The sequence below is a fragment of the Cinclus cinclus genome, chromosome 1 (genome assembly GCF_963662255.1).
Source record: "Cinclus cinclus chromosome 1, bCinCin1.1, whole genome shotgun sequence".
NCBI lineage: Eukaryota > Metazoa > Chordata > Aves > Passeriformes > Cinclidae > Cinclus > Cinclus cinclus.
Genome location: NC_085046.1, coordinates 95,745,324 through 95,762,596, shown reverse-complemented (window position 1 = coordinate 95,762,596; position 17,273 = coordinate 95,745,324).

Below are 17,273 nucleotides of genomic sequence, written 5' to 3'. Positions count from 1 at the left end.
AGAAAAAGTAAGATAAGTCCATTCTAAAGAGCTGCATGTTTGAAATTACTCAACTTTCTTTTTATTCATGTTATGTATATAAAAATTATGTATTTGCAATAATACAACACTGAAAGTTTAAAAATGAAGGTCAGATAGATGATGTGTATGTATTATATGTTTATAGCTTTAAAGCAATCTGAATATTTTGATGACTATTTTCTCCAAGTTAATTTTATCTTTGAAGAATATTATAAAGTCTTAAAAGACTGTTTTACCTGAACAAACTTTAGAAGAAATTAAAATAGCTGATAGTCAATTATATAAGGTTGCTGTACTTGTAGTGAATTAGGCTAATTTGTCTGAAATGTTTCTTGGAAAAATGAATATTTCCATTGAAGCTTAGTGACAAATATTTCAGTATTAAAGGAGATTAAGAAAGCAGATGAGGGTGAAAGAAACAACAGAAAGAAAAATTTTAAGGATAAAAAATAAAGAATAAAAATATATAGAGTAGGACACTTATCAACCATAAACCATACACTCTAATTGTCATGTATTAACCATCAACAGTGGTTTGTCAATCCTTAATGCAAAGTGAATGAGAAACCTAAATAAAAGATATGTTTGTGACTGCCTGAGTTCTTATAGAAACTACAAAAAGGACAGTGTGATGTTTAACAGGAACTTGGAAACTGCAGGGAGTAAATAAAGATTATTTAAGTTGCTTGTACTCAAAAGAAAAGTGGCAGCTTTGTGTAACCATGATGGGCTTCAACTAGGTCAGTGGCAGCTTCAGCTGAAGCTCCTCTATGGCAAGGATGCTTTCAGAAACATAAAGGAATGGCTGTCAGCATCATCATCGGTCACCAACCATGGGACATAGGCAGAGCTGGAGCAAATCTTAATCATTAAACTCAAAAGACAGGAGACTTTTGTTGTAGAGTTGAGAAGAAAGACATTTCTGACTCAGCATCTACCCCACTTACCTGTTCAGCAGGGAAATCAAACAATACTCCTGCAGGCAGACTGAATAGAAAAAAGTATAAAACAATATAAATTAAAGCAGGTTATAATCCTCATTCTATTATTATTATTAGTATAGCCATCAGTATTACAATTACCACCATCAATTATTATAATAAAATACCATATTTGGGGATTTATTTAATTTCACATTTCTGGAGGCTGAAATAGTCAAATGAAGCAGGAAGACTGACTGCTTGGTAACAGGAAATAGGCAACTAAAACAAAACAATTAAGAGACAGTAGAAGTAAAATATAAGTATTCCTTAATCAATGGCAAAACCAAGTATTAAAATGGTAAAAGATGTGAATAGCAAAATGTTATGTTTAAAGGACTTCAATCCCTAAATTGTGAAACCACAGAACTGAATCTGAGCTGACTTTCCAAAACTGATGGCAATAATAGTCTTTGTCATTTACATTTCAATTATGTCAAAGTGCGTGTATTATTCTTTCATAGTAGGAATTGGTAAGTCTTTTTCACTGCTATTATTCCATTTTTTTCCAGGAGTTACTTGGCTTCTGTCTCTCTGATTCCTCATTAGATTTCTTTATGTGTAAGATTCTCTTATTGGCTGATGCTAATTTTAATATTTAATTTTTAAGAAATTCCCCTTAAAAGACAGAGCATAAAAATATCTGTCACTGCCCTTGAGGTTGTGAGACCACACAGCCTTTATAAAAGGCAAAGGTCAGCAGTTTCCAGAAAAGGGAAGAGGAGTAATGTTCATGAAATATGTGCTTCAGAGTACCCATTTTTGAGGCTCATCATTCACCTCAGGGAGAGTATTTTTCATTTGCTATCTCCTTGCAGTCAAATTCTCTGAACAAGTCCATCTGCATTATTTACATATGAAAAAGCAAGCAAACAATCTGAAAGGGGTTTTGGGAGGACTGTAGTGAAAAAATTAATCTTTACATTTGCATTATTCCAAAACTACTTCAAAATATTATAAGATTTTGCTACTTGTACTTTTTATCTGCTTTATGCTCTACCAGATTCTTTTCCTAATTCTGGCAGTTTAAAACCCAAGATGGTGATCTAATTACTTCATGTATAGTGGACTAAGTTTCCATTGCTTATTTTATTCATACAGTCAGCAACATTGCCCCAATAAGAAAATCTTGGTGGAAGTAAGATGGATTTATGTGACATAAATGTCTCAATACCTTGAAAAGAGAAAACAGAGATTGAGAATCATATTTGTAGGAATAAATTGGCTTCTGCTGCATCAGGGCTGGTAGATATTTCCCCTTTTTTTCTGAGACATGGGTAGACCTTGAAATAAAAAATAATGAGAACCTTTTCAGCTAAATGTTTAAACAAAAATTTAAAGAAGAAGTGAGAAATGCTAATGCGGGCTGCTTAGAATAGCCAAACTGAAAAGGAAAGAAGCTTAAAGAGAGAGAAAAGCAGGATACAGGAGGGATGATATTATATCTATATAGATATCATGCATACATTTTCCCTGCTCACCATTATAGTGCAAAGAATGTCTTGCTCTTTGACAGAAAAAAAGCAAAGGTATTGACAGGAGAAAACTAAGAAAGAAAACCATGTTGAGAGACATGTACAATCCTTCCCAAAATGGCACACAGCAGTGATAGTGTGCTTGGGCTCGACAAATATCATTGAAGCCTGGAAACTACTTGTGATGGAGTTTCAGTCCAAGCACAGCTCCATCAGCCATACTGAACTGCTGCCTAGCTAAGCTTTATGACTGCCCCCTTACAAAATATGCAAATGCATGGATCATTCATATATTGAGAAAGGTGTAAATTTTGGCACCATGATACACTAGATACTGTTGAAAAGACGTATTTGGGATCTGAAATACTCTTATTCATGGATCAATATTTGTTTCTGAGTAAAAGTTATTGCTTTGCATATACACTCTGAGCATAGGCAGAAGTCATTCAGGAGTTAGTAATGGTCAGCATCATCCAGCCGAGTACTCTTGCATGAATTCTATCAAAATAGCTAATTGGCAAGGAATCATTAACTCATGCTCTATGCCTGGGCACAGATATTGCTGCTATTGATGGTTCCTGTGTGTCAAGGCCTTCTGGTTTAGTCCCTCTCATTTCCAAGCTCCTTCCAAGATTCTGTCATATGAAAATAAATATTGATTTTCCTGTTATTGATTTTACTGTGATCTGTCCAAATGTGAGGTAGTGTGATGTTGTGGCATTCTGTACATCACGCCTGCTAAATGAGATTTGTACAAGGAAATAATTTGTGAAGAGGCCTAAACTTGCTGTTCCTTATTAAAGTCTGTGAACTAACTGAATGATCTCTTATGCTTTCTTGCTTTCTAAATATCAGAAAAAAAAGAATATTTCTGTTCTGAAACACTCATTTCTTTTGATCTGATTTTTGCTCAGTAATGTTAATTATTCCACTATCAATACTGCTTGTCATCAGTCTGCCCACAAGTCATGCTTGCTACTCACTATTCATGTGATGTTTTTCCTTAATTTTATTTTTATTAATAATCATAGTTTTTTCTAAAGTGAACTTGTTTTTAATAAGGTTAAGGGCTGTAAGAAATGTCATCCAGTTTATAAATATCTGTCTCTTAATTTTTGTTCAGTTTTCTCAGCGTTCCCTGCTGTCTTTGGCAAAAGCTGTTAACTATTCCCAGAGCTGCACTGACATTGTCAATGATGGTAACATAAAACTCCAACATGGAAATAAAAATAACATGATTCTCCCTGTGTTTTATTTCAGTTGGAAATCAGGGAGATAGTAGCAGGGTAGGAAATCAATGAATGCCAAATGGAAGAAAACAATGGGACTCAGGGGGAAAATATTTTGCAGTTTAATTGTAGACATTAGGACTGAAGAGATTAAAACCATTAGGTACTGAAGAACTGAAATCTGTGGGAGTAAAGGGCAATCAGCTACTCCCTGAGCTATTCACCATTTCTTGTAATAAGACCACAAAACAGTGCTGATGCTCTAGGCTGACCTCTTGTGCTCTGGGATAAGGCAGCTCTGCCAACAGTGCAAAATGAATTGCAGTAACTGCAATTGTGGTCTCAAGATTTCCTAAAGCAATCCCTTATTTTGCAGACAAATACACTACTAATAATTTAGGATTAGGAGTAAAATATGCTGAACTTTTCTCTCATTGTTCTTTTTGATATTTTTATTTCAGAAGTGCATCATGTTTCTCCTTTAAACCATCTGATGATCAGTAAAATTGATTTATTTACAATCTCCTTATAACAGAGAAAAAGCTAAAGATGGAAGACAGCCATCATTTTTCTAGTAACAGAATTTACAATATTACCACTATTTTTTTTTTTTTTTACTTTTGAATTTCTCCAAAATTGAATTGAGTTTTTAAATTACAACAGATTTAAGATCAATTTAGAGAACCAAAAATAGGGAACAAAAAATAGGGATTTAAAGAATAAATAAATAAATGAAACACGTTCTACTAAAGTTTTTTCTGAAAAGAATATAAAGCATAAATTATGTATCTGTGCTGGCTAGAAAATGTTCACCAGAGATGACTTTTGCTACCCCTCCTAATTTTCTCCCAGGAATGCCTGAGGCAGAACTCCTGCCTGCTTTCCTAGGTCCTGACAGAAAGCCCAGGTATGTCTTTTTTCTCTGTTTGCTGTAAAGTGCTCAGGAATAATGGAATAGTAGAATATAGTCTGACAAAACTGAGTATTGCAGGCCATTTGAAATATTTTCCTTGATGGAAAAGGAGGGGTGTTGTGCTGGTAACATCAAAAAGAAAGAAAAAAAAAAAAAACAAACAAAAAAAGAAACAAAATAAACCCAGAAAAAACAGTTTACAGTTAGCTACAGTTGAAAGACTTTACAGCAGACAGTACAATTATTTTTATTTATACTGCTTTCTTAATTAAAATAGATTATTTTCAGATGCAAAAACAAAATTACACACATAGAATCTGACTGTTATTGCAGTGTAATGGTGCTATAGGGAATAACAGACCTCTGGTGCATATAGTACTAAATATTTATTAATAATCACTTTAATTTTTACAAAATAAAAGGAATTTGCTGCTTGTGGTTGAATTGACGTTATTTCTATCTGCTGTGATGAAGTCTTCATGAGAGAATTTTGGCTAATTTTTAGAATGCAGAAATACCATCCAGGATCTGCATCTACACTGGTTTATTATTTGACCTTTTTTCTTTCTGAATATTGTCTATTTTAAAAAATTAAAATGTAATAATTAACAATTTTGATATTTAGACCCATTATGGTTAGCTGTTGGAATTTCTTGAAGAATTTTCCTTTTTTTTAATAGAATATATAGTTTGAAATATTTTCTAAGGTGTAGATACTACACTAATTGGTAAAATTTTTAAAGCATGACTGCAGTAACGGGAGCAGAGCTGCTATAAAATGGAAAACAAAATAGGTATGATACATAAAGAATTTTTCTACTATTTGATGTTTTTGTCACAAGTGCTCTCTTATGCGTGTTTTTAGTATTTTTTCTTTAGTTACAGTACATGATGCCTTCAGGCTGTGCAGCAGTGCACCTAATGGTGGTATCGACCGGCAGAATGAATATGTACTGACCATGTGAGCTCTCTGAGAACACTGAGATCAAGAGACAGGATAATCAAGAACAAGGAATCCCAGAAGAATCAAGTGAGTTCTTATTCCTGAATTTGACACTGTCTTTCATGGAACCTTGTCCATTCTTCAGCCTCCTTGTGTTAAAGGTGGAAGAAATAATTAACTGATACTATATTATTAAAATAATTCACATAATGCTGAAGTATTGTGAAATTTAATTGGATAATGCATGTTCGAACACTTGAAATGAATTTTTAAATGCAGAGACATTTATAGTCAATGGGATGACATCAGACTGGGGCTGGTTGTAATTGGGGTTTCACAGGGCTCCACACGCCTCATGCCATGGGAGCCACATGCTCTTCAACATCTTCATAAATAACTTGGAGGCTAGACTGGAAGTGACACTAAGTAAGTTTGCTGGTGACATTAAATCAAGAGGATAGAGAGACTCTGAAGAGAGACCTTGACAAATCAGAGGGCTGGGTAATCACCAGCTATATGAAGTTTAAGGGGATAGTGCTGGATTCTGCAGCTGGGACTGGACAATCCTGGTCATGTGTATTGACTGGGGAATGAGAGGCTGGAGAGAAGCACTGTTGAAAGGGTCATGGGGATTCTGGTCGATGGCAAGTTGAACACGAGTCAGCAGTGCCCTGGCAGCCAGGAGGGACAACCCTGTCCTGGGGGACATCAGGGACAGCATCACAGCCAGGTAAGGGAGGGGATTGTCCTGATCTGCTCTGAGCTGGGGCAGCCTCACCTCCAGTGCTGGGGGCAGTTCTGGGTGGCACAATATTAAAAAAAAAAAAAAAAAAAGAGAGACAAACAAACATTGAACTATAAAAGAGTATCTAATGGAGAACAATGAAGATGGGGAAGGTTGTGGAGGGGAAACCATACAAGGAGCTGCTGAGGTCACTTGGTCTGTTCAGCCTGAAGAAGAGGAGACTGAGGGGGCACCTCATGACACTTTTCAACCATCTCCTGAGGAGAAGAGATGGGGCAGATACAGATTACTTCACTCATGACCAGTGGAAGGACCTGAGGAAATGACATTAACTGAGCTGGGGGAGGATTATGTTGTATAACAGGGGAAGGTTTTTCTCCCAGGAGGTGTTCAGACACTGGGACAGGGTCCTGAGGGAAATGGTCACAGCACCAAGCTTGATAGAGTTCAAGAAGCATTTGGATGATGATCTCAGACACGCAGTGGGACTCTTGGGGTGTCCTCTGCAGGGACAGGAGTTAGACTCAATGATCCTTGTACATTCCTTCTAACTCGGCATATTTTATGATTCTAAACAGAAACAAAAGATATAACATTCTTCAGAAAGAGAGTACAATCCTAAAAATCAGCTATATGCATAATCCAACCAGGACATATAAAATCAGATAGTCTAATGGAGAAAGACTGGTTTCATTTGATTTGTAATCTTGAACTTTTGAATGGGAGAAATTCACACAGTTAAACAGACAAAAGATTATCCATGAACCCATCATAATTCTTACCGGAATGACTCTAAGTTATATTTCTTCAGTTAGTCTTCAGGGTGTAGTAGTAATTGTCTTGTAAACAAATATATATAAATACTGAAAACAGAATAAATTATATCTATGTCACTCCTGAAATGGACATTTATGGATCTATCCATGTTCTAAAACATTTCAAGTGATAGCAGATCCAGTGGTCTATTTAACCTTTCTTTCTGTTAGACTTTTTTTATTTATTTCCTGAGAAACAATCCCTCTCTCCCATGATGTTTAATGTCATTATTCCTTCTCCTTCACAATACCTTTTACATAGTCAGAGACCATCATCACATTTTTAAACCTAATAAACCTATTTTCTACAGCTTACACATAGTTGTGTTTCCTATTTCCACACTTGTTACTATTTCATGGGCTGTCATGAACTGAATCAAACTAAGATGCTTAAAGCTGGAGTTAATATTCCAGCTGAGATATTACTACTACTTAGAAGAGAAAATTGTGACTTCAGGGGGTTTTTTGCAGGTAATAGCGCAGTTCTTATCTCATTAACTTAAATGAGTTTTCATCATTAGTGTGATATTTTTGATTAATATATGCTGTGACTGTAATTTTGTTCACCACCCTTTTAGCAATTTCTGCAGTGCTGCTGTCCAGACAGGTTTTCTACACCTTGTGGTTGTGTAGCCACTTATATCTAATTGTGTGTAAAACTTTGTGGGTTTCGTTACTAGATTACACCCTAATTTTCCACACCATTTCTCATATTTGCCAAGTTAATTTAGATATATATTTCTTTCCTCCAGTATTTTTGGATTTTGCCAAAATTTAACTTTGTTTATTATTTTAATTATTAGAATACCAGACTCACAGAACCCTATATGATATATTCTAGTTTAGGACAGTGCTGCTCTGGAAAACACTCTTGCCAGTTAGGTGTTGATATCATAACATTTTTTCTAGATTTCTTATAAGAGTCCTGGAAAGGTTGCAGAAGCTTGCTGCAATGAAGATATGTGCTGTCTAACACTTCTATTCACAAAGTCTATTACTTTGTCACAGATGGAAATAAATTTGGTTTAATATGATCTAGCCTTCACAAATTCATGTTGGCTGTTAATCTTCCTTTTATATACCAGGTGGATATTTTAGTCTGTGTATTCTACTATTTCTCCTGGATTTGGTGAAATGGACATGAACCATTTGGATCTGAACATGAACCAACAGTTGCACTTGTGTCATGATCCGGTTACTGAAGTTTTTAGAAATGCCTCTGCCTGAATTAAGGTGAAAATGAGACCATACGCCAGTGACAATAGCATGGGTTTTATTTGATAGTAAATATGAGAAAGAGAGAGAGAGAGAGGAGAGAGGAAGCAAGAGAACGAAACATAGAAGAGGTGGGATGGGGGATAGAAAGAGCAACAAAACAGAATAAGGAAAATATCACCATTCTGTGGATGCCAACGATGTTCCATTGATCCTCCCCAGCTGGTCTTCTTGGTGGTGAGGGTTCCCCCAAAAAGCACAAAATCCAATGGGTTAATATACCCAGGCCAGGTAGGAAAACTGAGGTACCTCCCTGGGCAGGGGGAGTTTGCCATTGTTTCTTACAACAGACTCTGGGTTTCTTACATCAGGTGCAGTTCTGTGGTGCAAGGCTTCAGGAATTACTCCGGGGAGCACTGAAGGGGGGCTGTGATGGATCATGACACCCCCTCAGCTGCCTCTCACATGAATGTGGCTTTCCTGGGGTTGGGGGTTTCACAGCTGGACCAGTTTCTGTAAGGGAGGAGGCATGCCCCCTGACTTTGCAACCAGAGTTTACACTCAGAACCCCTCCCATACCTCTCCTCCTGTCCCCTTCTTCCCCCCCCCCCCACCCCCCCCCCCACCTTATTTTGGGGAGGAGTCTGTAAACCTGGCTTCTTCTGGCAGTGGTCTCCCCATCCCAAACTCAGCCGGGGAAGAATCTCTGCTGAGTTTGGCTTTCTTGTGGATGAGATTCTCTTCTTCAGCTCTGTTTGTTTTTTCCTGGGTCTGAGATAATTAAAGAATGGGTTTTCTCTTTATCTAATCTTAGTGGCGTAACTTGCAGTCCAAAGTTCCAGTAAGATATCCTCAGGGAGGCTTCTTTGGTTGTAGCTTCTTTATACAGTTTTTGTTATGATAAGCAAAACTTTATATCAGTGTTTGTGGCATGAGCTATTTCAGTCTCTGACAACTTCCAGCCCAGAAAATGAACTCTATCATGTTCTACATTAAAAGCAGCGTGGCCAGCAGGTTGAGGGAGATGATTCTGCCCTTCAGCTTTGCTGCCATGAGAACCCTCCTGGAATCCACCTCTGAGGCTCTCAGCATTAAAAAAATGGACCTGCTGAAGCAGGTTCAGAGGAAAGCCAGAAAGGTGATTAGAGGGATGGGAAATTGCTCCTAAGAAGAGAGATTGCCTATGGCAGAGGAACTTGAACTAGATGATTTTTAAGATCTGAAAGCATTCAATGATTCTGTGTTTCTATGAGTGATATTAACTTGATTGGTCTATACCTTCTTGAGTCCTTCCTTGTATTGTCATATTTGTAAAGATAAATTGTCTTTGTGCTTGTCCAGTCCTCCGTAATTCCTTCAGTACCTACTTCTGGCAGTTTAAGGATTTCATTAACAACATATTTAGCATAAGTACTTCATCAGCTCTCATTAATTTTAAGGAGAAGTAACATATGTAAATATGTCTAATGTTTCTATGCTTTTTTTGTAATTGGAGTTCCTTTTTTTCAGCAAAAGATGTCAGTGACTTTTTTAATGAAGACTGAACTGAAAAAAGTATCAAACTGCTTCCCTTCCCAAAATCATTGCTTGTTGCTTTATAGTTTCCTTTTTTTTCTGCCCAGCAGTAAGAAATTTAGTTTCCTAGTCTTCCTCTTATAATGAGAGTTAGAATTATTAATTTGTTTACATATTTGAAAATGTTAAAAGTGTCATCGATTAGCAAAAACCAACATAATGTTGAATTTGCAAGGCTGCAAGACAAGTCATTACATGTTTCTGATATAAAAGTAACATTAGAAAAGAAAGAAATGTAAAGCGCCATTTGAAAATTAAGGTGACTTGATAAGTAATTCCTTTATCTAAAGGTTTCAATGATATCAGAATACCCATATGACTGTCCAGAGAATTAATATGACAGTAGCAGAGGGAAATATCATATTCCTTCAAAACCTGTGCATGTAAAGGCCTCTTGGAAATCCTGAAAGTGGCCCATACCTGGATGTCTGCTGAGGTCCCAGTATGATTATTGTTGCAGCAAAGATGCACTTCCACTGCCTGGCATCTGTGGGCAAACATGTTCTTGAAAGCCATCCCTATCTCCACCTTGCACCATGCTTCCATATTGGCTGTCTACACTGACAGGAAATCCAGTTCAGAAGGCAGCTTTGAAATGCCCTAATGCAGAATGTACTAGTGCTCCTGTGAGTGTGCATGTGAAAACAAATACAGTGGGCAGTGAATTAATAATATAGACTTATTTTACTTTAAAAGTAATTACAAACAGAAGAGAGCAGCATGAGAGATAGTGTGCAGCATGGCATGAAGCTGAAATTAAATGTTTTTGCAGCACGAATTATTAGTCTAGTGTGTGAGGTGACCACTAATAACTGGTGTTGCTGTTGCTAGGAGCTATCAAAAGAAATGTCACTCTTCACAGCAAGTGATGAAATTTGACATATGGCATCAAAGGATCATTAAAACTACACCTGCTGCAGAGGAGGTTGTGTCTTTTGAGAGACTTTCAAGTAGAAAAGGTTATTCCAAGAATGGAAAAGGGTATACCTTATTTTCTTTATTTCTTAATAGGTAATTAAGAAGCAGTAAAAATAGGAAAAATGGTCAGAAAAAGGATACAAAAGAAGATCCAGCCTTCTTGATTTTCAGCGTTTTATGGTGAAAGTAAGAAACTACCAAGATAATTTATTTCTAAAGTCTACAATAACACAGATGTTGATAAATAATTAATAGATATAGTTGGAAAAATACACTATCTTTTCTCAAAGTTCAGTTCTGCATTGTACAGCTATTGACTTAATGAAACTTCTCTATTAGTTTTGATGGCATTTTAAAGTGTGAGCATTGAAGATTTTGGTCAGAAGCCTGAAATAGTTTGATATTCAGTTCATCACGCACACATTGAACTATGTATAAGAAAATTACTGTTGGCTTCAGTAGATGTCAGCACAATTTCTGAGTCACCACTGAATTTATACTATAGAAGTACGCTATTTCATAGTAATGAAGTTTCTGTTGTAATTATATTTGTGATTTTATTCCTGAATTAGAATGGAAATTTCACATCTTTTTTCTATATTTCAGCTCATACAGTTCTTACTCCTGCTTCAGAAAAAAAAAAAGATATAAAAACTTGTTTATGGCATGTGCAGATTTCTTGGCAGTTATTGTTGGAAAATAATGCACATAGAGAAAGGATTCAAATACAACTTTGCTGTAAAACTGATATTTATAAAGTTGCAGTGTGCCTTTATGGGAAAAACTGAAAACAAAAACAGCTTTAAAATATTAAATGAAAAATAATTACTGTCTATGTGTATTTAGTGGTTACACAGAGCAAAACCTATGACCTGTTACTAATTATGTTGCTTCGCTAAAATGGGTTTAGTCACAAAAATCATTCACATTTTTGCCTTTTCCCCCTGCATTCTCCATGGGCTAGCATTCTAGGATTTTCCAAACTGTATTTTATTGCTAGCTTTGCTACAATCTCCTAGGTAGCTGTGGCCAGATCATTGCCTCTGCATTTCATTATACCAGTCTGCAAAATAATGGTAGTGTTACTAAAAAGGTCCTAGATATTACTATTAGTGTTTAAGCTAATGTATTTTGAATGTTTCCATGGACAATGTTGCATGTGTTGACCTCTGTTAATATATATTCTATAGTCACTGAGGGAAAATTCATAGATTCATAGAATACTAGAGTACCTCAAGCTGGAAAGGACTATACAAATATTCCAATGATCAAGTCTAACTCCCTGCTACTCACACAAGCCCAGCTTTACGTAACTGTAAAACATTTTTGTTTACTTTTAAAGAACTTTACTTTTGAATTCTAACAACATATAGGAACAATCAATGCAATGTTAAGAAATAGTGCAGAGCAAGTAGGTATGAAAGCTGTTGTACAATGTGTCTGCTGAATCTCCTATGACCTGAGGCTTTAAATTTCAGGATTTGGCACTGATTCCAACAAGACTTTTGCTTTATTTATTTTTATTGATAAGTAATGTGGTCTACCTTTATCAAGATGATTCAAATTCATGGTTCCTTATATAATATTTCTATCCACAGCCCTAAAAGTTGATAATGTTGAAGCCCATAAGAAAATAATTGATTTGAACCATTCAGTTTTCTAACAATGAAAACAAATTTTGATCTTTTTCCATGAATCTGCTGGAAATCAGATAGTGACATTAAAAGGTGGGAAAGGGAGGCCTGGATCTTAGAACTGCTTCAGAGTCAGTTTTCAGTCAATCTTTGGCTAAAACAGAGAAGGATTTCTACTTTCTACAGCAGTCTTTCTACTGTATTTTGTTCTCCTCTTCATTAGACCAGAGAATAAGAAACAAAGTTTCTCAAATCTGAGCAAGCTGATCAGAAATCCAAGGGTGAGACAGATTATTTGGTTACAGTGGCAATAAAGGAAGTTTTAGGTTTCTCATTTGTAACAGGCAAATATGGACGTACAGAGATTGATTTGTTAATCATGCCCTTGGATAGTTTACAATGAACATGTGAACTTAAAATAGCATGTATTTCTATGGCATGACTGGAATAGGAGAGGTATGGCTGGCAAAAAGCCATAAAAGTTTTTTCAAATGGCTTAAGAGAATGTACCTTCTGGGTTTGAATCCAGACATCAGGGGAATAGTATCTTAAAAGAATACAGAAAACTGTTAAGTGCTGCGTCTATTTTACAGTATTTGCTTCAAACAGTGTAATTTCAAGATCAGAATCAGCTACAATCCAATAAATGAACAATCTTGAGTAATTATGTTATGATTGATAAAGGCTTAGGAACACTTATTATTTTCCAGTTCAACTAAATCAAGGACAGACCAGGAAATAAGTGACCAGATTAGAAAAACTCTGCTATAGATACCATGCAACTGAGGCAAAGAACGAAGATAAAATTTTAACTGCTGCAGCCTAGCATCTCAAAAAGTTCACATAGTAGCAAGGCCTGTTTTTTTCAGGCATTGCTGCTTAAAAGTGAGCCACTCAGAGAAAATGGGCGGCAGACATGTTTTGTGGTGCTGCTTTTTGTACCAAAATTTGGTGTGAGCATAAATACAAAAGTGGGTAGAACCAGCCTAGAATTTCTCACCACTCTGCACTGGTTTTTCAATGCATCTCTGGGGCTCGTTAGGATTTACTAATGCACATTCATTCAGTGCTTTGAATAACAGAATTCTTATAGAGGAGAACCTCATACACCTGTTTTTAGACAAATTCTTCTTTCTGCCTTCAAATGAACCCTGGTCTGAGTTAAAATTCTGAAAACTACCATATCAGCCCATTTTGAATGAATCTGCTGGTAATGAAAAGTTCTAGACTGATAGCTCAAGAAAATTTGATTCTACAAAAATCTCCCATTTAAATTTCTTTCACTTTGCTTCACCAGTATTCCTGACTGTGATTCACAAACAGCTAATCTACTGATTGATAGCAAAACCTAGATATATGAATTCATAAATCTATTTATTAAACCTTACAAGAACAGTGCTAATTCTGAAGACTATTTGTTCTTACTCTGAGTTCAGTAAGTTTGCTGGACCTGAATACCAATTTATCCTCTTCAAGGGTCATGAGATTTAATAATTTTTTAATTAAGAGTAATCAGGTTAAAGTTTAAAATTACACAAGTTAAAACGGAAAAATTCAAATCCTTTAGTTGTCTCATTATCCACCCAGTATCACCAGGTGCTTTTTGATCCTTTTTTATTTCTTCTTGCTTTGAATAGTTTGTTCATCTTATCCACACCATTTTTTGCTAGTAGTCTGCCTCTCACTCAACCACATGATTACATTTGTGCCTATGTCTATGTGTGTTTCATGCAGATCCTTTCATTCAGCTAAACCCAGCATTTGCAAAGGAAGTGTGTCATTATTTTTTTCATTCTGAAGGACACAACACTTAAAAAGCAAAACTGGTATTTAAATGGGTTTTTTCCATGCAGAAAATATTGTATGCAAGTTTGTTTTTCAGGTTAGTTGTGATGTATAGAAATTATATGCACGGAATAGTATGTTTTATCTTTGATTAATGAGGAAAATCTAAAAATTAAACACCATATTTAAATTACCATGAAAGGCAAGAAAAAAAAATAATTTGGAGACTTAAATTCAACTTTTATTGTAAGTAACTACTAAGAGAGAGATTGATTTTAAACCTAAAATACTGGTCTAATTTTCTTACCAGTATGGGCTTAGATATTCACCTGTTTTTTGGTTGTGAGGTTATCTTAAATGTAGTATAGATTGGCACTATCCTTTCTGAACTGCTGGTTTCAATTGCATCTAGAGGTCAATGGAAGCCTGGAAGTCCAGGAGGGATAAATGCAGGAAATGGTGTGTAAAATTCTAAAATGGGTAGTATCCTTTTATTCCACACACATAGGTATTAATGTCTGCAATGGAAGATCTTCAATAACTTGTCTCTGGCAGTAAATTATGTACACTTCTCTGAGATACAATAAATTGCATTTCTCACATTATGGCTATAATCAGGGCACTGGATTTCAGTTCTTTTCATCACAAGTTTTGTCTCTCAGTGGTTGATAAGCTGATGGGTGTCATTAAGTTCAGATTACACATATCTGTATTAAAGTATCTTTACCCTTTTCTAGAAATATCTGAAATGTAGTCACATGGGGAAAAAACTAATCTGTATCAGAGACTTTTGCTGGTTTGATAGACTGATACATCTACCAAACTATCAATTCTGAATGTTGTGTTTGTTTATCACATTGAGCTCATAGTCTTTAATGATTAATCTGCACTAAAAGAAGGGCAAACAGTCAGCAAAGTATAATGCTCTGTTGACAGATGTGTTCACTGTTTCATATCCTGACCTCAGTTCTGAAGTGGAATCATGAAAAAAATTACTCTTCATTGTGCTTGAAGAAAAAGCCCATTTTTTCTTGATGAAAAGAAAAAAAGAATCTCAGAATCTGAAGATTTGAGATATTTATTTTGGCAAATCTCATTTTCCATCAGATAGTAAACCTACATTTTGTTTTGTGTTTTTCTTCTAATATCTTGATAGTTTCTATTCTTGTTCTTTATGGTAAATCTGTTTTTCTTGTTATTTGCAGACTAGTTACAGTTGCATTTTCTGAATGCTCTCTTGAAAACTCCTCAGCAGCTGCATGGATAAGAATGATATGAGAGAACTTTCCATATCATAGAAATTCTATACACAACAGGAGAAAACTTTTGCTTCTTTTGCCCATGGTACCCAAATACAGTAAATTAATGATCTAGAAACATAGTTTCCTTTTCTTTCCCTTGCAGCCTTTGGTTAAAAGCTCATAATAAAGATTATGTCTACTCTGATTATAGTGTCACTATGGAGACTTCATGGCATTTCTTAAATCTTCATTATTATATCCCATTACTTCCTCATCACACTAGCAAATACTAGCCAATACATTTTTTTAAAAATAGGAAATGACAATTCAGGTGCCTAACCATACATATATTAGTGATACACATGAAAATTAAAGGCACAAAACTCCAAACTTAAAATGTATCATGTGACCTGCCAGTAGTAGTGTATTCTTGGAATATTCATACACAATGGTTTATTTACGTTAAGTTTTGGTGTGTTTCTTTCCCAAGTGTCAGGAAATATTTTGACCATTGTATTATTTCACCTTCTAGAATGGTCTATATGTTTTTCATCGGGCACTCTTCAGATTTTTTTTTCCTAAGATTATTTGAGATGATTACTATATTGTGCTCAACACATGCAGCCAAATTAATTTTATGCAGTTTCTACAATATCCCAAACTGCAATGTTTGATAAGGGCATTAGTGCAGGCTGCAAACATAAACACTATTCTTTACTGCTATTTTTATGAGATGGGTTAAAAGTGCTGTTTCCAAGTACTATACCGGGAAAATTGATTGATACCTGCCAGGGAGGACATCAGCTTCTATCTTTCAGAATATTTAACATGGTTATTTCAAAAGCTTAAAGAGGCAACTTTATCTACTTTAAAGCAGCTTCTCCATCTGCCTACAACTCGATTGCATGTTTCAAAATGGCAGTAAATTTTAATGTGTTAGTATGAAGTGTAAGTGATGCCACAGCTGGTAATGACAAATGCATGTAGTTTGGCTGTTTAACCTACATCATGCTAAATAGCTTAGTGCTTTAAGACAGCCTACTTTAGAAACATAGAAGAATAGTATTTCAACTCTAATATGAAACTTCTGTGGTTTGAATTCACCATCCAAAGCTACATTCAGTGTGAGTGTAGTGGCAATTGCTACTAACTTCAATTCTGTTTGAACATTTTTCTAACCTTTTGAAATGTATTCCATCTGAAAGTTTCCCAAGTAAGCAATGAACCTGATATTTGAAGAAATAGAGACAAGCTCTTTTCAAATGGTAGCAATTAGTGAATTTCTAGAAGTTTATAGTTCTCTGCATTGTCAACAACCCCTTCTCCTTCCCTCCCTTCCCACACTTCAAATTATGGCTATAGCTTTGATTTTCACCTGAACCCATTTTGACAGATTTTGAAATGTAATATGTGCTCAGTTGCAACTGTACTTCTATCCTCAAATGGCAAGCAAGACATATACTGTGAAATATGTTACCCTCCAGCAGAATTATTCTCTGTTTCCTTTATTGATACATCATATCAGCTGTATATAGCATTGGGATGTTTAATTTTTCCCAGTTGTATTCTTGAAACTGTAAGCCACTACACTATCTAGAGCAGTATAATATTTAATGTTCCCCTTGTATATTTTGTGGTTGAAACTCTCTTTTCCTTTGTTTCATAACTAAACCTCAGAGTTAATTTTCAAATAACAGTGAATACAAAACAGCAGCGAGTACCTATGAAAAGGTGGAAGTACCATTGTAAACCATTGCTGGAATTTTATCATTTGCACAGAAAAA